Source organism: Ambystoma mexicanum, chromosome 1q (genome assembly GCF_040938575.1).
Source record: "Ambystoma mexicanum isolate Mex_15411 chromosome 1q, UKY_AmexF1_1, whole genome shotgun sequence".
NCBI lineage: Eukaryota > Metazoa > Chordata > Amphibia > Caudata > Ambystomatidae > Ambystoma > Ambystoma mexicanum.
Window position 1 is genome coordinate 734068284 of NC_090922.1, and position 27133 is coordinate 734095416.

A 27133-nucleotide genomic window follows, 5' to 3' on the forward strand; every position below is an offset into this window, starting at 1 on the left:
ATGTGTAACTTGTTCTACTGCTCACTCAGCTCTTGAAATAAGTCTGGCTGCTCAGCCACTGCTACCACATAACTGTGTAGTACAGGTTTGTACTAAAGGTGAAATTATACTGACACTTGTAGTCTTAATTGCATGTAGTGATCCCCAAGGGTACTGCATGTGATCTGCCTAACACCGTTGTACAGTAACCCATCATGTACTGTGTGCCCGACAATAAACATTGAAAGTTCATTTTCAGTGTTAATGCTTGTTGTATTTGTGGTGACACAACTTCTTTTCAGTGCCTGCCACAATATGAGGCGGTATTTATGTCACTGGCAGAGGATTGAATGTCTTGGGCATTTGAATGCTGTGAAAGTGCACCCACTCCTCATATTGAGGAGTCTCATTGCCATAATGAGCAAAGAAAATAGATTCACGTGGTTGCCAACACTGAGGTTCTCATTTTATTTAAATGAGCAATTTGACGGAGTGGACCTGTTACTTTTAGACTAACGTAAGCATCTCCCTGCCATCATATGTTCATCATTTGCACTGCAGGGTGCAAATGTTGAGGCCAAAAGGTGCCATCCAAGTGTATACCGCGTCTTTTTGCCCTTCACTTTTGCCCTTCACAGAGTAAAGTGAGTAAATGCTGCCTGGCATAATGGCATGCTAGGCAGCGTTAACGCTTCTTTGTGAGTGCTGATTGCCATTTTCGCTTGGCAAGCAGCACTCACAAATGAGAGGAAGCCCTCATCGACATTCAGCATGTCCAGGGAGGGTTTCATTTAATCTGGGAGCACTGCTTACCAAGCATGCATGGTAAGCAGTGCTCCCAGAAGGTTTCATTTGAATTGCACATGCTCCCTGCCATGCTAGAATGGCAGGGAGCATGCACAATGGATCCCTAAGGGATCAGCCTGCTTTATGCAAGTGCATAAAGCAGGGGAACAGCAGAGGGATCTCATGCATTTGCGCGGGCATGAAAAACCATGCCAGTACAGATTCTGGAGCTGGAGAGGAAGGAAGTGTGTTCCGCCCCTCCTCTCAGCCATACAAATGATTGGATATGTGGTGTGGGGTGATTGAAAGTCGTTAAAGCCTTACTCCACTATAGAATATGAGCCCCCGACTGTTTTAGCTGTCTTGAAATACTGAAAATGTCAGTGATCCATAATCATGATTGCCCTGAGCATCTTACAAATAATGTTGTTAACTAGTAAGAGCCCCAGTGATAGCTGAGAGCCTCTTCTTTTTGATTGTAACTTTTTTCAGGATCCGTCAATTCTCATAAGATTGCGGAGACAGGATAAAGTAATCATCCGCTGTATGTGATAATATTCCCCTATTGAAGCATGTGAGTCTGGCATTTGAAACCTCTGGATGTGTAATGTTTAATATTGATTTCAGTTCTGGAAAAACGTGTTCAGCTGCACTGGGCCAATACATCCGTACTTTTTTTTTTTCTATTTGGGAGAGAGGAGTGAGTGTGTTAGTAGCATTCTTATTAATTCTTATATAATCATGTGTGAAATGAGTGAAACCCTAAACGGTTTTTACTGGTCGAAGCCCATGTAATTGCATACATGTTTTGGGTCCAGGGTAAACCCTTTCTCGAGTGAAGATTTAACTTAAATCCCAAAAAAGTGTACATGAACTTTGCATTTTCCGAGTTTTGCACAGAGTGGGGTGCTTGAACCTTTGGCTCTCCGGGTGTATAGGCCTACGACTAACATCACCCCTATCCAGCCTAGTGCATAGTGAAGTATCATAGAAGTCAAAGACCAAAAAATCAGTAGAGGTGCAGGTTACAGATCCCTGACAAAGACTATATGGTCTCAGTGTCTTTCATAAACACATTGGGCCTCATTACAGGTCGGGCGGTCCGGAAATAACAGTGGCGGTAAACCCGTCGCCACTGTTAATTCCGGACCACCCGATCTTGAGTCCTGCAGGTGGCAGGTGGCGTTCCCGCCAGGTCTGACCTGGCGGGTTTGCCACAGCCCACCTGCAGGTGGACATGGAAACACCGGCACTATCACGAGATGGTGCCGGTGTTTCCATGGTCCCCATTCCCATTGAGTTCTATGGGACTCAATGAGAATGGGGATTTACACCATTCCGCCTCCGGAATTCCCGGGTCACCGGGATTGTAATGCCCCAGTAATTCCGGGAATCATGGAGGCGGAATGGTAATACGAGTCCAGCGGTTTTACCACCTCGCTTACCGCCAGACTCGTAATAAGGCCCATTGTTTTTCCAGTCCAAAATGCCCCTGCTCAGATTCATTATAGGACAGATAATATTGATGTGCTTGATGGAAAATATATTGAGATATTTGATACTATGCAGGGGAGTTGCTAGGTTTGGAAAAGACCCGGGGCTAAGCTGTTGTCGGAACTGTTGGGACTGGGGGCTAGCTAGTCTATTGGCTGTAGATCCTGAGATTCTATCCGGGGCTAAAACCAAAAGATCAGGGGCTATAGCCCTTTTAGCCCCCCCTAGCAACGCCCCTGATACTATGTAATCTTAGTAATTCACTCTCAAAGAGCATATGTATGAATCTACAAGGCAAGGTATTTCTATCAGGTTCCAAATCAATTTGGCAATTGCAAGAACAATGCAGAGTGAGCCAGCCGTCCTATGGTGTAATGCATGAAGCTGCACGCTTAGCAGTACTTCCATAGGAATGTTTGCTCTTACTGTCTTGTTCACAGTGCCAGCGTGAAGTAGTGTCACTTGGTTAAGGCATTCCATATGAAAATATTTGAAATTGGTGACAGTAAAATGTCACCAGTCTATAGTGGCATTATGCAACCTCATCCATGGCATGACACGATTTCTGTTGAACTGTGGGGTCTTTGATTAGGCCAAATGCTATTTGGCCCTCGTGATCAGGCTAGAAAGTTCTTGCCAAGGGCATAATCTTTAATATCGAGGAATCAGAAATTATGCAGGACACATGGATTGACATGTCCTGCTTCTGAAACCTTCTTTGCAATCAGGGTTATTTTAATCGGTGCAATTATGATTTTCCATTACTGAAGAATCCCAAAAATATGGAGTTGTAGTATTCCACGTAATCCCCTACTAGGTAAAATAGGATAGAAGTGTTGTCATGTGTGCAATTCTCTTGCTGAACTTCCTAGCAGTTTTCAAAAGGACGCCTTCCACCTTTTTGGTCCCACAAGTCAAAAGATGGTCGTCAACAGAATGCTGGAGGGCCTCTGGTTTCCTCATTCACTCCAGCCCAGGTGTTTTTGACCAAACATGGCGAACAAGGAGGTATTGTAGCCTTCATAGAGTCACTCCAGGCTTGAAGAAATGCACTGGTGCGTTGCGAGCAGTGCAGTTGTTGAAGAACAGACATATTCAGCACTTGTATAATACTCAAGCGGCTCTTCACACTAGCACGGTAAGAGGGAGACCTCAGAAATATGATCATTCGGACTTTCTGCAGGAAGTGTCCACTTTGAGAGCAGGGTGCAGTCAGCGTTCATGCATGCCATAGCAGGGTACTGCTGCAGTGTTGCAGCTCACGAGCGTTCTTTCAAATGCCTGGACCATGTTGACCCACACATACAACGATGCGTCACTTTTCAGGAAGCAGCAGACGGAACCATTCAGTGGCATTGGTGATGGCCATAGGCGATTATTTCAGAGGTTGTTGTGTGGCAAGCAGCTTGCGCAATCCTTGTGTTTCCCACAGACCAAGTGGGTTGAATATATGGTCAGGAAAGAACACACGAGACTCATACCAGAGGGCCAGTGAACGTGCAAGAGTGTTTATTTTCCTGCTGTACCCGGGTTCTAACCGTCAAGTATTGTTCACTCCCTTTCCTTCTCCCTGGTCGAATTGGCATCTCCCAGTTCGAAAACCCTAAATCGTTGTCTGCAATGCCTTTGTCTCACATCAGGCTGGGCGCTCTATATTGTTGGTTCTAATCAAGAAGGGCCTTAGCACAAAAGATTTGCCAGCCTATGATGAAACCAACATACAAGTTCCACAGAAAGCTACCCCACTTATACACACAATGGAAGCGGGCGCTCAATAGTCAAGATTTGGAAAACTGCTTAGCAGAATCACAGGGTCGGTGAAAATCGTACCACATTTTATTCACAAAAACATGTTAAAACATTCAAATAAAACATAAAAACATACACAGATCAAGTGTTGTATCCAACATATGTGCTATGTCAACCGAAAACACAAAGAAATCTTATAGTTGTCTTCCTCTATTTGAAGGCAATTGTATATTTCATAGGAGTTTAGTAACATGTGAGAGGCTTATTGACACAAATGCGTATAAAATTGCTCTCCCTGTTTGACACCAAACAAGGAGAGCTATTTTATTGAGATAGCGGGGTAGTATTCTCTGGAACTTGTATGTTGGTTGAACTCCCTGTTCTCATACACAAGCCCCCATATGTCAAAAAGAGGACCTCCATGCTGTAATATATTGTACCGCCTATGATTTAAGGAATATGATTGGTTCCATGGGTTAACTAAGGTACAGCATAAGACAACTGAGAGTTAAATAGTATACAGACAGGCATGACCACCGTGGACCTTCTTGATCTTTCTTTGATGGTTACACCCACACCCCTGACAAGAGTATATATACAGATTCTGCAAGGCCAGGTTATCGCGTAAATGGACACTTGCTATAGAAAAGGCCAGCTTCTCCATGAACAAGTTGGTAACTTTTCATACAACAACACATGTTCTAACCCATTGTTTTGGATGCACCCCTTTGACAACGTGGCAAACAACATGTACCCTTACCCTTCTTCTTCCCTCTTTATTACTTCTCAATAACTGTTGATTTTCTATAGCGGGATGATTAGAAATAATGTATGGGCAGCACAGCCGGTATTAGTCTGCATACCATCGCTCATCCACATAACCTTGTTGGAGCGCGCGTCAGTCACACGCTGGCCAGCTGTCAGCATTATCGTTTTGGAACCAGCTGTAAAGCATTTCTGAACTCCTTCCAAAACATTATCCGTGTTGCAAGGCGATTTTTTCAGAAAACATAAAACAGTATGATTCCATCAGAGGCTATTGGGAGCCTGAAAATATGAGAAGCTCTGCGTGGGAGGGCAAATGAGGAGCACCAGAGTGCTGCAAGAGTAATGTGGACATGCTCGAATACATTTGACTGATGTCTTGGGTGATGAAACCAGTCCCCATTGCAACAGCTCACATAAAATGTTCCTCCCATCTTCACAAACAGCCTTAATTCTTCAGCCAGTAAGCAACATTGCAAACAGCATTAGCGTTCGATCACGCAGGTGTAGTGATGTGTGGGCTTTGCTAAGGGCATAACCGAGTCGACTGTATAGCATAATGTCTCAGGTGTTTTCTTGTGTACCTAATTCGCAGCACGATCACTGGACTGGCACAATATTCTACCTGCAGTGTGAGTGTTTTCTTTCTCTCTCTCTATGTATTTGGTTAAGTAGCTGAACCCACAGGAAGAGCTCTTTTTGGATGGCTTATAACTTTGCCCCCCATAGACGAATCCTCACAAAACTTTGCAAAAAACATATCTTGCCCGATCAGATTCATTCTGCGAAGGTTGGTGAGGTGTCGTACAGGGGTGCACAGTTATAGTGGGGTCCCAAAATGTGTCGTTTTTCCCAAAGACGCAATGGAAAACAAATGTTGCTCACGCCTACAGCCCAAATCGCTTGACGGATGATCACCAAATTTGTGACAGAAGTGATGGCTTGGTCCTGAAAGTGGGCTTTTGTAAATTTTGTGCAAATCCGTCCAACAGTTCTTTTCAAAACAGCCAAAAAGTAGGTACAAATAAATTAGTGCTTTCTGGATTTGATCCATGGACTCACTTCGATGTTTGCTCTGCGGACAAGTCTCCAATTGCCCCAGAGGGCAGTTTGAGGTCCGCGGACATCGGATGCACCTGCTGATTGGATGGTCAAAAGCGTGAGGTGAGTCATAGTTATTGAAACGTCCGCCATGTTGGATTCACGCACAGCCCCCATTACCCGCAAACATCACTGTAAATACATGTTAAAAAACATTGCACTTGTCAAACTAATCAAACAATATCTGGGGGGGTGTAGGGTACTGGGATGGGATGGGGTATGGCCATAAAAAGCCAAAATGTGTATGTTTTTCATCTCCGAAGTCCATGAACAGTCTAGATGCCTGAGCCAGCCCTGTGATGTTCACGGACATCTGAGATGTTCGGGGCGTGCATGCCTACTTCTGATTTAGAAGGGTGGTGAAAAGCAGTTTTTGGATGACTTATAACTTTGGAAATTTTGGAATCGCATTCTTTGACTCTGAATGGTTCTGCAAAGTTTGCTGCTGGTTTGCCAAGAGGGAACTAAATTGGAGTGGGGGTCCCAACATATTTTAAAGACTTATAAATGTGGTGCCATTTTAAGAATCTGCACATAGGTTTGGAAAACGATTTTAGACCTAGATATGAATGTTGCTGCAAAGTTTGGTGGGATTTTGTCTAGTGGGGCCACAATTAGAGGGTGTATCAGCATTTTTAGATGGCTTATAACATTGTTATCGTTTGACGAATGTGCACAAGCGTTTTCAGAAAGATTATAGACCCAACCTTGTGCAAAGTGTGAATGGATTTTATCAAGTGGGGGCTAAGTTATCTGACTATTCTATCTACGTACATTTTGAAACTTTTCAAAAAATAAAACATGGGTGAATTTGCAGCAAACACGTGGAAGGAGGATTGTCAAGGACCTGAAAGCATGCTTTTGCAAATGTGTCCATGTTTTATTTTTTGAAAAGTGTTGTAATGTAGGAACAAAAAATAGTGATGTACCTTTGGTGACTGAGGTATATGTGGCCCCGAGCAGTGGCCAGATTGTCCGGGTCATGGCCGAATCAGACAATGTGACAACTGGCCATGATGGAAGCGCAATGGGGTCAAAGTGGGGATTGCCACCAGGGAGCGGCTATGTGGTAAAGTCTTTCGAAATTGGGATAGGTTTGAATGCGAACAACATTTCTGCTTATGGGTACAGGTTGAAGTGCTGGATTGGCTTGCAGCAAATATGTATGAGGAGGATCAACAAGAACTTCAAAGCATGGTTTTGCAAATATGTTCTGTGTTTTTTTTGCTTAAAGTGTGAAAATGCAAGTACACAACACAATGTGTACTGTAATTTGTGAAATACAGCCTGAAGTGGACTAGATTACAACAAACCTGTGTGACGAGCATCAGAAAGGACCTGAAAGCAGGTTTTCGGAAATATGATGTGTCCAAAGTGTAACAATGTATGTACAAAAACTAGTGATATAAGTGTGGTGTCTGGGTAGTGGGCCTGGCTGTCAGCAAAAGCAAATGTGTACTCTGATTTGCGTATTGGGGAATGCAGCATGGTCAAAGCCCATGCCCCATGGATTTGGAGACTGGTCCTGGCTGCAAGCTATGAGCACTGGCCATTGGTCACATTATTAGGGTATAGTGGACAGTGAGCTAGGATGCAGGTTAGGTTCAGTAAATAATAGGGGTGGTTTTGTGGGGCTGGGTTCAAGGTTGAGCATTATGTTGTAGGCAATTGAACAATGATTCGCATCTGCATCATGCGCTGCTAATAACGACAGACATAAGTATGTGTTGCAAAAAATATGTTTCTTAAAAGAGGTTCATAGTTCTTTGATATATATCGAAAGAGGAATTATTAATAATTTATACACAGTGATGTAAGATCACAAAACATTTTCACTCATAAATACCTATTAAATTGACAGAAGAAACAATGTCAAAGGGATGTTACAGTTTAGATACATCCCACCCTTGGGACTCCTCTACTCCAGTAGTTAACCAGTGGCGTCTGACCTTGGCATACCTTGGCCCTTTCCTCCTCGATTCTCATGAGCACTTGCTCATCCATACTTCCCATTCTATTTAAACACTTCTCTCACTGCACAATGTATATGTGCATTTATAAGAGCACTATGTACCGTTTTGTTGTATATGTAAGGGTAATGGAGATGCATAAGATTTGTAGAAGATTGTTACGTGGGAGTTGGTGTGTGGAAGCTTAATATGTTCATAGGTCTATATGTACAATTTTTGGAAGGGATTGGTGGACGGATGTGTGACTGTTTGAAAGCAGTCATTGAGGGAGTGTCACAAATATAAAATTAAAAAGGGCAGAAGGGCTGCCCTGCGTGCTGGTGTGCATGTGCCACCTGGGTCTTTTAATGATCCATGGCCTGGAATGGGGACTGTGGAAACCGCAGATAGTTATAACGGTCCATCAATTATGGTCCTTATTCTATGCTAGAGAAAAGTGTTTTGGGACAGAAAATTGTTTCTGTCATTTTATATTTTTCTGTACTATAGAATTTTGCATTATTTCCATTAGAATAATACAAAATGCTCATGCAAATGTTGGAGAATCTTATTGAGTCTAACTACTTTACTGAGAAATGTAAAGTAGATGGAGTCTATTAGATCATTTTTCATAGTTGAATTTTTTTACTGTGAAAGGTGTATTTTTTGTTGTTGCAGGAGAGGTCAGAAGGTAACGTGGGTAGGGAAATGAGGGAAGAGGCACCAACCTCAAATTTGGATGGGGCAGGTGGACAGGGGAAGAATGTTGCACGTGTGTTACATCTAAGGTAGGGTGTAATGTTTCTCATGCTCCTTGATTACAGCTTCAAAAGCACTTCAAAATTTCTCCCCCCTGCAGGGTGGTGTGTTGCAGTATATACAGAGTACTGTTGTTTTTGAAAGATATGGATCAACAGCCTCTTTTATCGCTTGTAAGGTAGCTGGTGGGATGTATGGCCAGAATGTCCCACAGAAGTAGGCTGTGTGGTTACAGTATTGGTTGAGGAAGATGAGGTAGTGGAAGACAGGCTACTACTTCCTAAGAAAGGATCAGCCTTTCTTAGAGCATTGCAGTGGTTGGATTTGGTGTGGCGGCACATGGAGGTGGTTCCGTAGGAGTACTGCCCAGGTAGTTTGTGACTGAGTACAATGTTTACATTTAACTTTTTTAGCTTCAGCCTTTGGTATATTCCCAACAGTGATAAAGAACTGCCACACCCATGATTCGCTCTGGGTGCTAGAGGTAGGCACTTCCTTTTCCTCGTCTTCTTGGTCCTCTTCATTGACTTTTGAAGTGCTGCGCTTCTTTCATTGTTTATCTCCTTGTGATGGGTGGTGGCTCTTGGGAATATGGGGGATGGTAATAGCTGATGCCATTTTTAAGATAAAAAGCAGGTTTGCTAATATTCTTCCAAGTATGTGCTGTGTGCTAAGTTGTTAATGGATAATGAGTAGGAATAGGAGTAGGTGCTGAGCAAGAGTACATTATGAACTTCAAAGTTCCTAAATTAGCTGAAAATGCAGTTCCGAACTGTACGTGAAGCACTGAACCATTTGTGGTGTGGATGCATTCCCAAACACGGCATCATGCCGCATGCAAGCGTGTTTACGTGACACTGTCCGAAAAGTCTGCCATGACGTCAAACGTTTGCGAACATCGACAAACACAAAAACAGTAGCAACAGTTGCAAAAACCATAACGTCACTTTAACAAAGTGTTTTCACTGAATTTCATACGGGAGCAAAGTAATAGGGGGGTCCCACATTTTGTGTGTTTTTTTCTCATAGTTGCAATCAAAAAGAGGAAAATGTGCTCACGCCTAGAGCCCAAACCGTGGGATGGATTTTCACCAAAGTTGCACCAGGAGCAGCGGCCTGGTCCCATACATTTGTAAATTTGGTGTAAATCCGTCCAGTCATTTTTTTTAAAGCAACCACAAATGAGGTTTAAAAAATCAGTGATGTCTGGGTTCCGTCCGTGGACTCACTTCCCTTTTTGGTCCATGGACAGGCAGCCTATTGGCTCAGAGGGTGACCTGATGTTCACAGACATAGGACACAGCCGATGATGTGATGGTGAAAATCAATAGGTGCGTCATATTTTTGGAAATGGTGTCCGTGGTCAGCGCAGGGGGGAGTCTGGAAAACACATTTTGGGTTATTTGGTGTTGGAAGGAGGGGTGGGGAATGGTGGGGGAGTGGAAAAAAAGATGATATTGGGCTATTTGTGTAAGTGGAAAAAAGTCAGCAGGTTTTGAATCAGTCTAGGAATACCACGGTAGTCTGTGAATAGCGCCTTGAATGAACGGCTTGGGAAACATATTTAGAGTTATTTGGTGGGTGAAAGAGGGTTTGGAAAGTGTAGAGGAGTGGAATAAAGATGATATGGAGCTGTTTCTGTAGGTGGGAAAAAGGGTCTGCAGATGTTGCTGAGTATGCAGCCAATTTGGTTGTCCATGGACATCATTTTGATTACAGGAGTATCAGGGTGTATGGTACGTACTTGTTATATAGTTAATTGTATTCTGGTGGTTGTGGCCACTGGCCACAGCCACCAAAGTGCTAATATGTGTGTTGTAATTATAGATAATGTAGTAGGAATATGGCCAGAATGACCACAGTCATAATGTGTGTATAGAAATTGTAGGTAATGTAGTGATAGTACAAAGTGTTTGTAATATGGAGGAATTATGTAATTGAACTGTATCTGACACTTATGAATGTAATACTATTGAGGATAGTGCTCATATAATAAGTATTTTATTATACTTGCTTGGTTACTTAGTTTATTATGTGTGTATTCATTATAGGTAATGTTGTAGGAGTATGGTCAGAATGACCACAGTAGTATTGTGTGCATAGCAATTGTAGGTAATGCAGTGGGAGTACAATGTGTTTTTCAATATGGAAGAATGATTTAACTGAACTGTATATAGTTCTTATTATTGTAGTACAATGGAGGATGGTGTTCATAGAATATGTATTTCATTATACTTGCTATGGTACTCATTTCGTAGTGGTATAAAGCTGGAATCTCTGATTTATTTTCTGTGGGGAAAACAGTACAATTTGTTAAGCAGGATAGTTTAAAAGCTTTAGTTATATACAATTGTACATATGCATCTTTTTAGACCCCCATAAATAGTACATTTTAAGTACTATGTTTGGTGCAACATTAGTTCATGACACACTGTTGTCTTGACAATAATAATCATTGGGTCATTGGAAAAAGAAATCCTTACTGGATTAAAAACACCTGATTACAATTAGGTGAGTGTAAGCGTGATAGTATGTTTTGTTTGAAGTATGTTGCGATTAAGGGAATGCTTGAAGTAGTTAGATACATGTTGGCGTATTCTAACTACATTAGAGGTTAGAAGACATTTTGTCATAAAAGAATTGAGATGGAGCGTTTGAAGTGTTTTGGAATGAAGGGTATTTTTCAAATAGTCAGATAGCTGTTTTATTCTCACTTGATTGACTTTGAAAAGTACTATTGAAGTATTATGGATGTAGTTAGATACCTGTTGGTGTATGATAACTGTTAATTGTGCTACAGGTTAGTGACTACATTTGGGTTGAATTAATATTAAGTAGGCATTTGTTAAAGTTGCTGGTAACCTATGTTTTGGAGTAACAGAGGTATCATTGCATTCAAACCAACCACTTCTTTTTTAGACATATGCAGTGTAGTGCCATGTAGTAGTTGTGGTACAGTGTGGTATAATATACCTACTGGTGTTAAGGTATTCCTTCCAAGAGAAATTTGGCCGCCTGTAAAGCCTGTAAGCGTACCATTATTTTTGGTACCATCTGCATTGTACCTTTGAAGCATTAGTATGACATATTGGCTATGTGAGTTTATTTGTATGCTGGAACAATTGTCTGAATTGCAAAAAGGGCAAAATATGCCATGATTTGCATTTGCAGAAGTTGGGGAAATGCACAGGATGCAGCATTTGGTATGGATACATATACAAATCGTTCATTAGGGATGTGTTCTTTATTGTGTGTCTAAGATTTAATTTACAGGGATATTTTTGGTTTCCGGTACTTATATTAAGTAGATTTGGCAATCTTGTGGATCTTTCTGTGTGTTTATGGTAAATTGTGCCATTCATGCACAGTAGTCCAATTCTTGCCTTATACCTGAGACACTGTGTGTTTTGTCAGGATTATTTGTGGCATTATTATGAAGGATGAGCAGCAAACACAACTGGTCCAAGAAGTTTAAGTAAATGTCGTGAACAATTGGTGGCAATTGAAAGATATATTGTTACATCAGCATACAATTTACTCCAGTTGTGTTGCTGAAATTAACTGGACCAGAGAGTTCTGTTTGTAGATCCTTTGATGGGCCTGCAGATCTTTCTGCAGAAGAGATATGTGTGTCTTTGTTTTCTGATGGATGTGCAGTTGACTTAGCACGAGACAGTTTTGTGGTTGTATTGTTTGATGCAGAAGAAGTTGGTTGTTTCTTTAGCAATATTGGTGGGGGATCTGTTATAGATCCTATTTGCATTACATGTCTTTTTAAACATTTCTTTTTTTGAGGTATATGGTACATATTAAGATGGGGGGTGTATAGTGTTGATAGCCTTTTGTATTCCAGGGTGCAAGGAATGTCAGCATTTAGGTTTTTTGGATCAAAGTTAATTAGGAATAGACCATTGAGTGTACGCAGACATGAACATGCTACATAACCCACACCTTCTTTAAAGACGGTGCTGCAATTGTCAATAGATGTTTGATCAAGGGTGAATAGTGACAACATATACAAGATAAATTGCTGTCTGCATATGTACATGTCTTTGAAAAGAAGGACATTTGCTATTGTCCAGCCAATTCTTGTATCTTCTGCAAGTTTGTGAAAGTGGATGTTGACAAACTGAATGTTGCTGTCATGTGGAAATGTTTGAAAGCCAACAACTGTACCACTTGCCCCATTGACTAAACCTTGTTCTATGTCAAGGTTATGTTTTAGAATTACTGGGCAGTTTAGAGACAAAATAAATATTTTCTCCAATCCAGCTGTGTTGAAGATAGCGTTTTCTAAGCTATTTAGCTGTGCTGTTGCTTTTTGACACATAGGACGTGTCATGTCATGCACTTCTAGTTTGTCTGTGGAGCTGATATGCAGTATGGTTTGCACATCTTTTTTCAACATTGTCTCATTGAATTGACTACAGCTTGCACGGGTTGGCATTAAGGACATGCATTTTTAGATTGTGTTGAGTTAAATGTTCCATGGCATAAGGAGCAGATGTGTTTCATCCATGTATCTCGTGGATTAGTCTACTATTTAAGATGGATTTTGCATCTTTTGTAAGAAAACCACTTCCAGTGCTTTTTAAAATGCTAGCATAGGTGAGGTCTACAGACTAATGCATGTTTTGAGTTAGTATTCTGTAATGAAATTGTTACTAGAGATTTACATTTCCAATGTTGCAGAGGGTATTGCAGCATTGTTTGTGTCCTAATGTTTTGAAAATAAGTTGGCCTTTCACTGCTGTTAACTGTAGGAGGTCTCCAAAAACAATAACATGTTTTTATCCAAACAGTTCTTCGTAGTTGGTTTTAGGACTTCTTGCATTTTGAGATGGATTAAAGCCAGCATGAGATAGGAAACCATGCTTACTTCATCTGTCATGAGCATTCTCATTTGTTTTAGAATTATGCATAATACAGTAGCAGATTCTGCTGACAATTTGTTGAATTAATGTTTGTTTTGGTGTTCTGTGGGGATGAGCCGTAGTTTGCGTGAAGTTACACCTACTATGTTGTAGACAGCTAGACCTGTGGGGGCTGTTACTACAGCCAAAAGGTTGTTATTTGTTAAGTTTTGTAGAAATGAGCCGAATATTTTAATTAATAATGTTTAACCAGAACCATCTTCACCACTTAGATACAGGAGCAGAGGTTTCTAATGTTCTAGAGCTGCAGGTTTTAGTTTCAAGTTTGACACCATGTTCATTTTCTTAAGTGACATCTAGATACATGGTGAGTTGTTCATCATTTAGCTGTGATTTGAGCACTGACAAGTCTTCCTCAGATTGTTTATATTGATACATGATATTGTCTACCTCAGTCATGGCTATTTCTGCTTCATTTTGAATTAGTGGTTCTCCAAGTTGTTTTTGGCTTCCTGTAAGGGAAGGTTGACTGCCCTCTGGAATGTTTGTGTCTAGTTGAGCTTCAATTTCTTCCTCTTGCTGACATTCATTGTCCAACATTTGTTTGTATTGTTTGAAATTATCATTTATTCTACTGCTTTCATTTGCTTTGAGGTTCAAGGAGTCACAATCACCTAATAATTATTTGTATTTTCTCCAAGGATTACAAAATTGGATTAGGGCCATGTAATACAGTTCTCTATGTTGCAGATATTAAAATTATAACTTTATATGATTAATTAGACTGGGTTTGGTGAGTTTCATTAGGCTTCCTTCATAAGTTGAGACTGAATATATGGCATCCGTCTCAATTGGTGTGACATTATTTTCATAGATGTAGTTTAGCCATTGTCGTACAGACACATGTTTTCCAAAGCAGTACTTCTGTTTGGGTAGTATGGGTCAATTACATTGTTTTTTTTTTAATGTCCTGGCTGTTGTGATCATTTGTGGCTATATTTTCTATCTCTTAGTAGGATTTTAGTACTTTTATTCAGGGTGAAGGAGGACCAGGATTCAGCCAGACAATGTGTTCAGATTCGCCTCATATGTTAAATTGTCTGCATCTTTGTAGCACCCGCATTATCTATGGGAGAGCATTTTTATACCGAAGCTGTGATTGTGTTTTGTCAGATTATATGTCATCCGAGAGGTCTTTTAGCTCTGTTTTCCCAGTTTTGGTGAGATAGGATGTGACATATCTTGCAACTGCATTGTAATTGCCTGCAATATATTGTATGTCTATGTTTGTATCAGTGGTATCACTATCATATCTACATTTTTGAGCTGTTTTATTCCACAACAGCATGTGGATGTGTGGTCCTCCTCTGGATTGATATTCTTTTCTCCAAAATAATTGTTACACTTCTATGAGCTAAGTAGCAGTTTAATTCCTGGTGTTTTTATATCTATTTCATCTTTATTTTGGTTTGCAGTGCATACGACGTTGTGCAAGTCATCCCAAACAAACTCTGCACAACTTAAAGTAACAAACCATGTGGGTGGGCCTAGATTCCTTAGCATACAATGTACAACAGCATGCTGTTGGAACCAGTATTCTTTTTTACCACCCATGTTTGCCAAGAGATTCATGATAATTGACTGTAAATGTCATCTTTTTCTTTTATTTTTTTAAGCAAATGGGTAGCGGATATATTAAAAAGTTAGAGCCTGTTTTTAATATGTGCACAACTCCATAGCTTAGAATTGCTGGTTCAGTTTCGAAGGGGAGGTGGAAAATGTATTTGACATTTTGTCTGAATCTGGGGTCTTCAGAATACATTCTTAAAGAGAGATATTCGGATGCACTAATTTGCACAGACCTTTTATCATATCTTCCTCCTTTTCCTGTAGGAAAGAGTAGAGGAAAAGAATGTGCTTCAACAATTTGTTTTTTACCCACATGCTCGTTGGGGATTCTTTTGCTTGATGCATTTTATATGTTTCTATTGCATCTTCAATTGTGTCTTCGGAGTGTAGTGGGTGAATTGTATATTGGTATAAAATCTTGGCTGCAGTAACAGGATCTACATGTTCAAATTGGACAGTTGCTGGGGAGTCTTGAATTATTTGGGTGGTTTCTCCTACGTTTTCCTCTTTGTTTATATCATTGTTGTATTCATTGTTTTCTTCTAGAAATGTGTCTAAATTTGTTTAAGTCGACTAGTTCTTGCTGTATTTATTTGGCTTTTGTTGACACACCATTAACTAGTACAATCAAATATTGATCTATTGGTTGTTGTACTCCTAGAGTTTGTACATTTTCTTTAAGATCTAATGGCAAATATACTACTTTGCCATTTATGCCCGTTAGTAACTTGTATGCAGGTAATTTGGCTGATTTTGATAGAAAGCGCATTTTAGCTTGAAGTGGGTCCACTGTTTGGATAATAATGTTCTCATATAAGTTAAGTTGTTGGAGACCTTTCATAAGTGGGAATAATTCTAAGTTATTAATGATAGCACCAGATGGCATTGGGTTATTATAAATCTTTGTGTTGCAGTACGTGCAAACTGTTTAAGGGTCAGTTATTTTGCATTTAGTTTCTGCTGTTAGATATAAAACTGATTGGAGCCATTAGGATTCTTCATTGTCCTCTATTGTGTATACTATATTTACTTTATTTGTGCTCTTTTTAGAAAACATATTTGGTCTGGTAGCTCAGCAGATGTGTTTTGAAATTTAGCTATTTATATTTGTATGTCTTTATTAGGACTTTGGTATTCATGAGGTTTTTGGAATGTTTTCTGAAGGTACAGAATTTTCTAAGTCAACTTCAGTTCCAAAGTATTTACATTGGATGTGCTCTATTTCTTGAAGCAGTTCTTTGGCTATTCAATGTAGGAGAATGATATTTAAATGTTGCAGTTCTAGAGCAGGACTTTTTTGCATAGTATTGTCAATGCACAAGATTCCGTATAGTAGAATGGTGTATTGCTAACAATTTGTTGTGGCGGAAATTGCTTTTGTAAGCAGTTCATAAAATGCAGGCTAATGAATGTCCTTACAGACCAGTGTGGCTGTACACTGAACAGGAGTCCATGGTTTGTAAAGATTTTATTCTACTTTTGTCTTTTAGTTTCAGATAGTAATTGAGGAATTGTTGTAAACAATTGTGAAAGGAAAATTTTGTTCACAGTTTGTTGGGGACTTTTTTTCTATAAGGGTTTCTTTTGCCATAATGTTGTCTTCCACCATTGCATACCCTTGACCATTATTATCTATGGCAATTATTTTTTGTTGTTCTTCTTTATAAGATTCTTTGTTGAAATATGGTTCTGTGCTGCTTGTTTCAAAAGGTCTGTACGTTGCTAATGCACATGTTTAGCAGTACTTTTTGTAATGTATTGATTCATTTAGTTAGTGGTTTCATTCTGTTTAAAATCAACACAAACAATTTTCTGTTTAGTAGAAACGCGCTGTCAATTAGAGCTTGCAGGATTAGTCTCCTGCGGTAGCTTTTAAGGCTAGATCAATTGTTTTTATAAGATTGTGAAGAAATCAATGTTGGCAAATTTTCGACAACATACATCTGTTGGATTGCTTAACCGTGACTACGTTAACACTGGTAGCTACAGTGTTAGGTTTGTTAGTAGGTCTGCTTTTCTTTGCACACATTTTTTTACTTTTCTTTTTTTTTTGTCGTGGCTGCTTTCGTTTTGTTGTGTGAGGTTATTAGCTCTTTTGTTTTAATGTTTTCTGTACATTGTTTTAGAGGTGGGTGGCTATATGGTGTTGTTTTATTCTTATGTGCTCTATTTGTTCTTTCTTTTTCCATGGAGTTTCTTTTTTGCAGGCATTTTGTTGTGGCTGTTGGGAAAAGAGACATTTTGGGATGGAAAGTTGTGCAATGTAAATGCATGTATGGTGCATATGTTTGCGGGTGTGATTGTAGGGATGAATAGAGTACTGTTTGATTGTGAATTGGGATTAGGTGTAGTTAAGAAGAACATACGTGGCTCCAACTGATGCCTTCCAATTGAAGACAACTATGTCAAAGCTTCCCCCAGAAAGACTCTCCAAGTCATTGCGGGTTAATACAAGTTAGGAGGTAGCCATGCCGCTATTACGGGCATGGCTACCCCTTACTGGGTACCGGGTCCGGGATCCTTGGATGAGGAATTACAGAGCCATTTCGACCTTGGAGGGCCTGGTAATTCCTCATTCAAGGAACCCTTCCCCATTCCCCCATAGGGCTCAATGGGAATGGGGAGGGTGCTAACAACGGGCCTGTTAATAACGGGCCCGTTGTTAGCACCCTGGTCTGCTCGCAGGACCCGTTAAGGGTGCCTGGTAAAACCAGGCGTCCTTAGTGGGTTCCCGCAAGCAGACTTGTAATGAGGTGGTAAGGGGTTGATGGCTCTGACACCTTTACCGGCGCCATTAACCCCTTACCGCCTCACTCATAATGACCCCCATTCTCTTTGTTGTTACCACACAAGAGCTATGGACCCGGTACATGGTTGCCTTTCTCTCTCCTATCACCTCTTCTGCCATTAATGGTGGCAGCGCTAGGATGTCCTCCTTGACCGAAGGTTGTGAGAGTAAAAGTCTGCAGAGGTGTTATGGTGTTGGGTTAGTGAGTAAGGGAGTGGTGGTGTGATGGAATCTGTAGGGACATTGTGCATTTTTGAGGAACAGAGTGGGTGTTGCAACATTGGTGTTTAGATGGGGATATGTAGAGTGTGAATGGTGGAATATAATGGCTTACAGTGAAAGAAATGTTGGTTTGAAAAGAGTAGTCTGGGATAATATACAGTTTAACTGTGCTGCTGTATTTGCATGCATATACATGGCATATCCATGTACTTACTTTGTTGGATGTGAAAGTATTTTTTTTCAGTTCTTGTCTTCAGTATGGTATAGTATGGTAATGTTTATTTGTAAAGCGCCTCTACACAAGGCAAGTGTTTCAAAGTACTGAAGGAGGGAGGGAGTAAGGGGAAAAAACAACGGTCATTCAGAGCCCTTGTATTTCTGGACGTAGTCTGCACAGGCAGAGTAAGTGCATGTAATACAATTAACAGTGTAGATAACAGAAAATAGTCTGACGACAATTCTGCGATTTTTCATTGAGTTCATTCAAGTTCATTGAGACACCCCCATGCAAGGAGGGAAGACAGGGTAATAGATAGACGATCTTCAAGGCATCGTACATTCAGATCATGCAAGTGCACAGACGATACAGGAGAAGGGAAAGGTGGGGAGGAGGACGGTGCATGGGAGGGGTCTAAATGCACCCAGTCAGCCAGAAACTGGGGTAAGTGCTGAAAGATCAAAGATGAGGATCAAGGCCGCGAAGCCAGCGGTGCGGGCTGCACACCCTGTTACCACAAAGTGGTAGAATAACTTAACTGAGTCTTTGTCAGTAGTTATTCTTCAAACAATCTCTTTGAGTGTTTTAAATTTCAAGTTTATTTGTTATCACTTTAGTGCTACACAGTTATAGGTCACTGGTCCAGCAGATGCATCACATGAGCTCTAGTTGGCCTATGCATTTTGGATATGTATCTTTCCTCAGGGCCAGCTCATCCTGGTTCATATATCTTAACCAGATACTGGTTAGATCAATCCCCCACAGTATACCAAACTACAACAGTACAAGAAAGGCACGCATCATAATATTTGAATCAGTTCCACATTGCAATCAATTGGTCAGAGTCATCATTAGAAAACATATGTCAATTGGACGCCATGGGTCAAACAATAGGTGAAACATTGCAAAGCCACCCCAAGATTATTGATCACATATTACCCCGTCGCAATAAGTAAACCGTTTTTTGTCACCCCCATAAAGTCCATATTCACATTTGGCTATGTCGCAATATGCATGTGAAATATCATGTTGCGTATGCAAGCAAGCGAAATTTCAATAAATCAGGTAAGTCAAGTTCATGCATACGTTCCAAGTCAGAGAAGCGCAGGATGTAAATGAGTATGAAAAAAGAGAGAGTTTCCTTAGGCAAACTTTGTGCACTGACCTGTGTTGGTGTCCAGTGCGTAAACTAGAACTTGTAGGGCAGCACTATGACGTCTAATCACAGTTGGTAGCAAGCGCGACGTGTGCGCTGCATAAAAAGAAATAGGAAAATGCGTTTCAGAGTGGGATCCTAATTGCAATCTAAAGGAACTGCTTCTATGCTGCATATCGCATGCGGTGCTTATCTAGCAACCACTGAAGCCAGTCAACGAAGATGCTGCAGCTGCACGCGCTTCGTCCTTCTAATGTTAATGTTAGCAAGATGTTAGGGAATGGTTGCTAACTACCACCGAATCTCCATCATGGGTACGGCTGAATGCCTGAATAATACGGGGGCAATTTTAGAATAGTGTGCTCGGTTGTCATGACTGACTAGAAGAGCAAGGAATAATGAATGCTAGTGTCTGATTAACTAATTATACAGTACCTATAGAAGAAAAGACAACTTAACTAATTAAATCCAAGCAATCCAACAAAGTGCTGAGAGATGTCACTCTCATGGGTCAAGGACCACATCGACTCCCTGGCTCCTGCACTGGCTGACTTCTGCAATCACTCCTTCGCCACTGGACATCCTGTCCTCACTCTCCTCTTCTTGCCTTCCTCCCTTTATCTCCTGCTCTTCCTCTGTCCCTTCTGCTGGCACCCCCCTCCCTCCCTCTCTGCCTCTCCCCTTTTCTCTGAAGACGAGGTTTCTCGACAAGTCCGATCTATGAAAGTCTCGTCAAAACAGGTCCACCCCTGTTCCTCCAAAACCATCAAGGACCACATCGACTCCCTGGCTCCTGCCCTGGCTGACTTCTGCAATCACTCCTTCACCACTGGAGTCTTCCCATCCCCCCTGAAGCACTCCCTTGTGCACCCTCTTCTTAAGAAACCCTCTGCCGACCCCTCCTGCCTGGCTAACTACCACCCAATCTCCATAACTCCCTTCCTGGGCAAACTCCTGGAGAAACTGGCCATCTCCCATCTTAATCTCCACACTGAATCTGTTGAAGACCTGCTTTACAACCTTGATTCCAACACCCTGTGTGTCCTCATCTTGCTTGATCTCTCTTCTGCCTTTGACACTGACCATCCTGCTCAACCGTCTCCGTGATAACCTGGGTATCACAGGACAGGCTCTGGCGTGGCTGACTTCTTTCCTCTCCGACCGACCCTCCCAGGTCCAACTTGGGGCCTTCCTCTCCAATACCTTTATCTCTACCTGTGGTGTCCCCAAGGGATCTAACCTCTCTCCCTGGCTGTTCAACCAATACCTGGCACTCCTTGCCCACCGCATCACCGCTCTCTGCCCCAATTTTCAGTGCTATGCGCATGATAGCCAGGTCATCTTCAGGCTACCCTCGGCCTCCTCCTCTCCCTCCCTCATCGCTGACTGTCTTCTATCCAGGAGTGGTGTGCTGACAATGACCTCTGCCTTAATGCCAGCAAGACTGAGATTCTACTTATAGGCACACCCTCTCCCTTCTTCCCTGCAGCTCTCTGGCTGGCCTCTCTTGTCCCTCTTCCTGTTCCCACCTGCAAGGCTAGAAACCTTGGGGTCATCTTCAACTCCACACTCTCGTTCCCTCCTCACATCTATGACGTTTCCAAGAAGTCACACTACCAGCTGCAGCTCCTCAGAGGTATTCTTCCTCTCCACTCCTTCCCCCAGAAGCTCACAGTCTCCAGAGCCCTGGTTCTCTTTAAGCTGGACTATTGCAACAGCATCTATCTAAACCTGCCTGCCTCTACTCTTCGCCCTCTGCAACTTATCCAAAACAGGACTGCGAGACTTGTCCTTGGGCTCAAGCCCAGGGATCATATCTCTCCAGGACTGAAATCTCTGCACTGGCTCCCAGTGGCTGCAAGGATTAACTTCAAAACCCTCTGCATTATCCACAAGGCCTTCTGGGGCCTGGGGCTGCATTACCTTCAACTCTCTCTTCCTAAATACCTTCCTTCTCGGGTTCTCCGCTCATCTGCCTCCAACTCCCTCAGGGTCAGCCGCTTCTCCAAGCAACGAGTTGGTGGTCGATCTCCTTCTTCGGCAGGAGCCTTGCTCTGGAACAGCCTTCCTGCCTCCCTGAAACTTGAGGAGAACCATCTCTGGTTCTGGAAACACCTCAAAACCTTCCTCTTTGCTTCTGCTTTCTCTGCCTCTCTCCCCTGTTGAAACCCCCTGCCTAACCTGCTCTAGTTACCTGACCACCCTCCGACCTTGGGGCCAGGTCCCACCCCTTGCACTCCTGCCCTGCCTCCCTGGAAACCCCCTGCACTTAGGGACTGTTTTCTGTATCCCTTCAGTCCCTCCAACCAGCACATCTGTATTACCTTGCACTTGCCACCATCAAGCCGTTTACCTATCATATTTATTCCTCCATCCCTTGTACTGCACTTCCCTCTCCCTTCCCCCAGGCACTTTTCCCTCCTCCCTACCCTTGCACTTGCGCGATCTGAATGACACTTGGCCTAGTAGGATCGTCTGTCTGTCTTTCCACAGTTTTTTCCCTTCCCTGCCTCGTCGCGCCTTGAAACACTTGTGTATAGGCGCGTTATAAATACCATATCATATCATATCATATCATATCAAGTTCAGTAGTGATGAGGCAAGTGCAGGCCCGGTTGCAGTACGAGAAGACTGGCAACGGTGCCAGGGACCTGTGAGACTCTAAGGTACACCCGGCGGGCAGTCAGAAAAAACTGTGTGGAAAAGGAGGGAGAAAGGGATAGAGTGTAGAAAGAGGTTAGCAGGGTAGAGGGAGAGAGAAGGAGGAGGAGAAGAGGAATGTCTTAAAGAGTTTCTGGAACTTAAGGAGATCAGGCTCAAGACGGAGGGTGACAGGTTGGCTATTCCAGACGGAGGGTCCTGAGGATAAAGAACTCCCTCCAAATCTCTGCTTGGAGAACTGGCTCACATGCAAAAGGTTGGAGGTAGATGATTGGTGGGCCCGGGCAGGACAGTATTTAGGTAGGCATTGTTGCAAATAGGAAGGTCCCAGTCCCCAGAAAGCCTTTTTGACAATGCACAAAGTCTTGAACTTGATCCTTACAGCCATGGGGAGCCAGTGGAGAGATTTCAGCACCGGAGAGATGCAGTCCATGGGTTTGAGGCCAAGTCTTTCAGTTCTGTTCTCGATGAGTTGCAGAGGGCGCAAAGCAAAGGCATAGAGGTTGAGAAAGAGGCTGCTGCATTAGTCCAGCCTTAATAAAACCAGGTATCTGGAGACAGTGAGGCACTGTGGCAAGGTGAACAAAGGAAGAGTACCTCTGGGGCGGTCCAGCTGGTAGTTGGACTTTTTAGAGATGTCGAAATGTGAGTGGAGAAGGAGAGAGTGGAGTCGAAGATGACCCCAAGGTTTTTTGCATCGCAGGTCGGTGCGGACATAGGGCCAAGTGAGGCCAGTCAGAGAGAAAGTGGGAAAGAGGGAGTGCCAATGCAAACAATCTCAGTCTTACTGATGTTGAGGCAGAGGTCGTTTGTAGCACACCATGACTGAATTGCGGACAGACAGTCAGATATGAGCGAGGTAGAGTAGGTGGCTGAAGGTAGCCTGAAGGAGAGTTGTGAGTCATCTGCATGACACTGGAAGTTAGAGATGAAAGTGACAATCACATGTGCCAGGGCAGCCTTCTAGACATTGAAGAACCAGGGGGATAGGTTAGAACCCTGGGGAACGCAACTAGTTAAAAGAGTGATAGCAGAGAGAAAGGACTCAAGATCCACCTGGGATCGAAGGTCGAAAAGGCAGGAGGCTATACATGCCAGAGCCTGATCTATGATTCCAAGGATGTCTCGGAGACGTGTGATCAGGATGTTTTGATTTACTGTGTCAAAGACAGAGGAGAGGTCAAGAAGAATGAGGACAGAGGGAGTTTTAGTGACAAGATTTGAGAGCAAGTCTTCACGGGTATTCAGAAGAACAGTTTCCATGCATCTGGATGCTCTAAAGTCAAACTGATGGTCGTGGAGGCAACCAGCAGATTCAGTGTTAAGAGTGAGCTGAGAGATAGCCAGCTTCTCCATGAGTCTGCCTAGGAAAGGGGTGATAGAGATGGGTCGTAATTTGCCGGAATGGAGGGATCGGCAGAGGGTTTAAGCAGAAGGTGCACAGGAGAGTGCTTAAGAGTAGTTGGTAAAACTCAAGTGGCATAAGAGAGATTACAGAGATCAACAAAGGCTTGAGCGAGAGAGTCAATGTTGTCATTAATTGTTTTGGAGGGGCAGGGGTCCACCTGTTTGGATGATGCCTTCATAGACCAGACTTGTCTGGTGACCTCATCAGGTGTGATGGGAGTGAGAGAAGAGAGGAGAAGTAGTGGAGGGGCCAAGGGAGGCTCCAGAGGTGTTGGTGTATGATGTAGTGTGAAAGTGAGAGAGGAAAGGATGTCTTGAGTTTTTGTGGTGAAGTGTACTGCCAGGGACGAACAAAAGTCCTGTGTGGGTGTGACAGAAAAGGAGGCTGCTGCAGGATTGGCCAGTTCCTTACAGACTTTGAAAAGTTTGGCAGTGTTGTTTGATGCTTTGGAGATGCAGGCTTGAACAAAGACTCTTTTCTTGTTGTGGATTCAGAGTCGATTTTGCCTTTGAAGGGGGTCCGCATGACCAATTCCATTTCCGCTCAGCTGCCTTACAGTTGCGTTTAAGGGCAGCCAGATCAGAGCCATACCAAAGGTTGCACTTTTTGGAAGGCTTCAGTCAGACCCTCATGACACGGGCAAGAATATCAATGGTGTTAGAGATAGAGATATTGAAGTTAGCAAGGGCTGTGTCAGGGTGGGAGTCAGACGCAGGAGTAAGAGGGAGAGTGTAGGTGGAGGCAAAGGCAGCTGCTGTCACTTTTTTCATGGATCTGGTGACTTTGAATTCAAGTGGCTGTGCTGAGTGAGCCACTGCAAGAGGAGAGGAGAGCTTCAAGTGTGAAGAGAGAAGAGAGTGGTCCATCCAAGAGAGAGAGGTAGTGAGAGGGATAGAGAGAGGGATGTCAGAAGAGATAAGAGCATCCAAAGTGTGGCCTGATGTGTGCATGAAACTCGAGGGTAAGATGGAGAGGGAGAGAGAATCGCATAGGTTGCAGAAAAGGTCCTGAGGAGTCAGGAGAGTCATGATGGATGTTGAGGTCACCCATCAGAAGGAGTTGAGAGGAGAAGGAGAGAAGAAAGAAGGCCAGGTTGTCCCATTCCGAGAGGAAGAGAGTGGACTGTCCTGGTGGCCAATAGAAGGTGGCCATAAGGAGAGAAGATGTAAGAGAGAGTGAGAGTTTCCAGACTAGGCACTCGAAGGAGGAGTAGGCCTGAGTGGGGATGATGGACACAGGTATCCATTCTGGGAAGATCAACACCACTCCCCCTCCTAACCTCTTGGGCCTGAGCACAGGGAGGATCTTGTATCCTTCAGAGAGGAGTATGTTCGAGGCTTGTGACAGAGCAGTCCTTGAACCATGTCTCCATGATGGCGAACACATCTCAGCCCATGAGTTCAAGGAGATTGCAGATGTCAGATGAGCATTTGACATCAGAGCAAGAGTTAAGCGTAGCAATATGGAACAGCTTGCCATCATTGAAGGTCTTCTGCGGTGGGCACAGGGGATGGTAGTCCACCCGAGGGTGGCAAGAGAGCCAGAGGGATAGTGGAGGATAGTGGAGAAGCCAAGGCCGGCAAGGGAGCCAGGACAGTGAGGTAAGGCAAGGGCACCTGTGCAGGGGAGGAGGAAGGCGCAGCCGTCAAGGACACCTGTGCAGAGGATAATAATAATAATACTAATAATAATAATAATAATATGAATAATAATAATATGAATAATAATAATAATAGAAGGCACACAAGGCAAGGGAGCCTGTGCAGAGGATAAAGAAGGTGCTTTAGACAAGGGAGCCTGTGCAAAGGAAAAGGAGGGCCCAGTAGGCAAGGGAGCCTGTGCAAAGCAGGAGGAATGAACAGCAGGGAAGGGAGCCTGTCCAGGGGGAGAGCTAAGGTTTGAGAGGTGAGGTAGGAGCCTGTCAAAGAGGAAAAGGTTGGCTTGAAGACCCTGCACCATGATGGTTCCCTTCCAATAGACATTGATGATGACCCAGGAGATTGCAAAGAGGTCAAAGGGGACATCCCCATAGGAGGCCATAGGAGAGAGAAAGGCAACCATGTACCAGGTCCATAGGTCGGGTGTGGTAATGACAAAGGGAATGACTTGGAGAGTCTCTCTAGCGGAAGCCGTGACATAGTTGTCTGCAATAGGAGAGATAGATTGTGGCATATCTAGTAGCAATGGTGTCGAGGACACTTTCCAGGCTGATGTACTAAGGCACCTGGAGGGTGGGAGGATACAGGGCAAAAACACAGGGGGTGGGGGACAGAGGGTAAGAGAAAGGTTGGGGCGGGGCACTGAGGACAAGGTAGAACATGCAGAAGGTTAATGCAGGATGTACTCAACAGCAATTGTGTAAAAAAGGTAATAAGTAACAGTTGTGCAACCAGCAACAATTATTAGCACACAAACAGGTAATGTCCATGAAGGAGGGAGGCACAGCCAAACATGATTTTCAAGCAAGTCGGCACCGGCAATGCAGGAATGAGGAACAGCTAAAAAATGTTGTAGCAGACAGGTACCTTCAATACTGGTACAGAGGCACAGCACAAAACTATTTTAAGCAAATAGGCACTTTCAGTACAAGAAAGGAGGCACAGCTAAAAACGATTTTAGGCAAACAGGTGCCTTCAATACAGGAATGGAGACACAGCCAAAAATTATTTTAAGCAGACAGTCACCTTCAATACAGCTACGGAGGCACAGCTAAAACGATTTCAAGCAAACAGGAACCCTCAAGGCAGGAAAGAGGCACAGCTAAAAACAATTTTTAGCAAACAGGCACCTTCAATGCAGGAAGGAGGCACAGCTAAAAATGATTTTAAGCAAACAAGCACCTTCAAAACAGGAAAGGAGGCGAAGCTAAAACCGATTTTAAGCAAACAGCCACTTTCAATACCGGAAAGGAGGCACAGCTAAAAACGAGTTTTAAGCAAACAGGCACTTTCAGTACAGGAAAGTAGGCACAGCTAAAAACAATTTTCAAGCAAACAGGCGCTTTCAATACAGGAAAGGAGGCACAGCTCAAAACAATTTTTAAGTAAACAGGCACCTTCAATGCAGGAAGGAGGCACAGCTAAAACGATTTTCAGGCAAACAGGCATCTTAAATGTTGGAAAGAGGGACAGCTAAAAACGATTTTCAAGCAATGAGAAGGGAGTCAGAAAGTGAGGAAGTTAGGTAAGGCGAGGCTGGAATGATAATAGAAACTTCAGGAGAGTTAGCGATGCGATTTACTTACATGCCAGCAAGGGTCGTGGCAGTCTTTGGAGCAGTTGCAGAGACGACAAATCGTGTTTTTCCGTGGATGGATCATCGTAAGGGGTCTGGGGCTCTGGAAGTCCAGGCCTGGATAGGAGCAGACAGGGCCTTAGAGTGTGGGCCTTTGTGGATGGGTCAGCTAAAGTCTGTCAGCTCCTAAGTGTGGCTCAGAACAGGAGCCACAATCCAATCACTGCTGGGAGTACCAGCACATCAATGGCACACCAGTGGTGGATCCTGGGGCAGCCATTTTGGAAGGGCCACAAAAGGCAGTAAACACAATGGACGTGACATGAGATGCACACGCTCAGGTACACTTTCAGCAAAAGGAG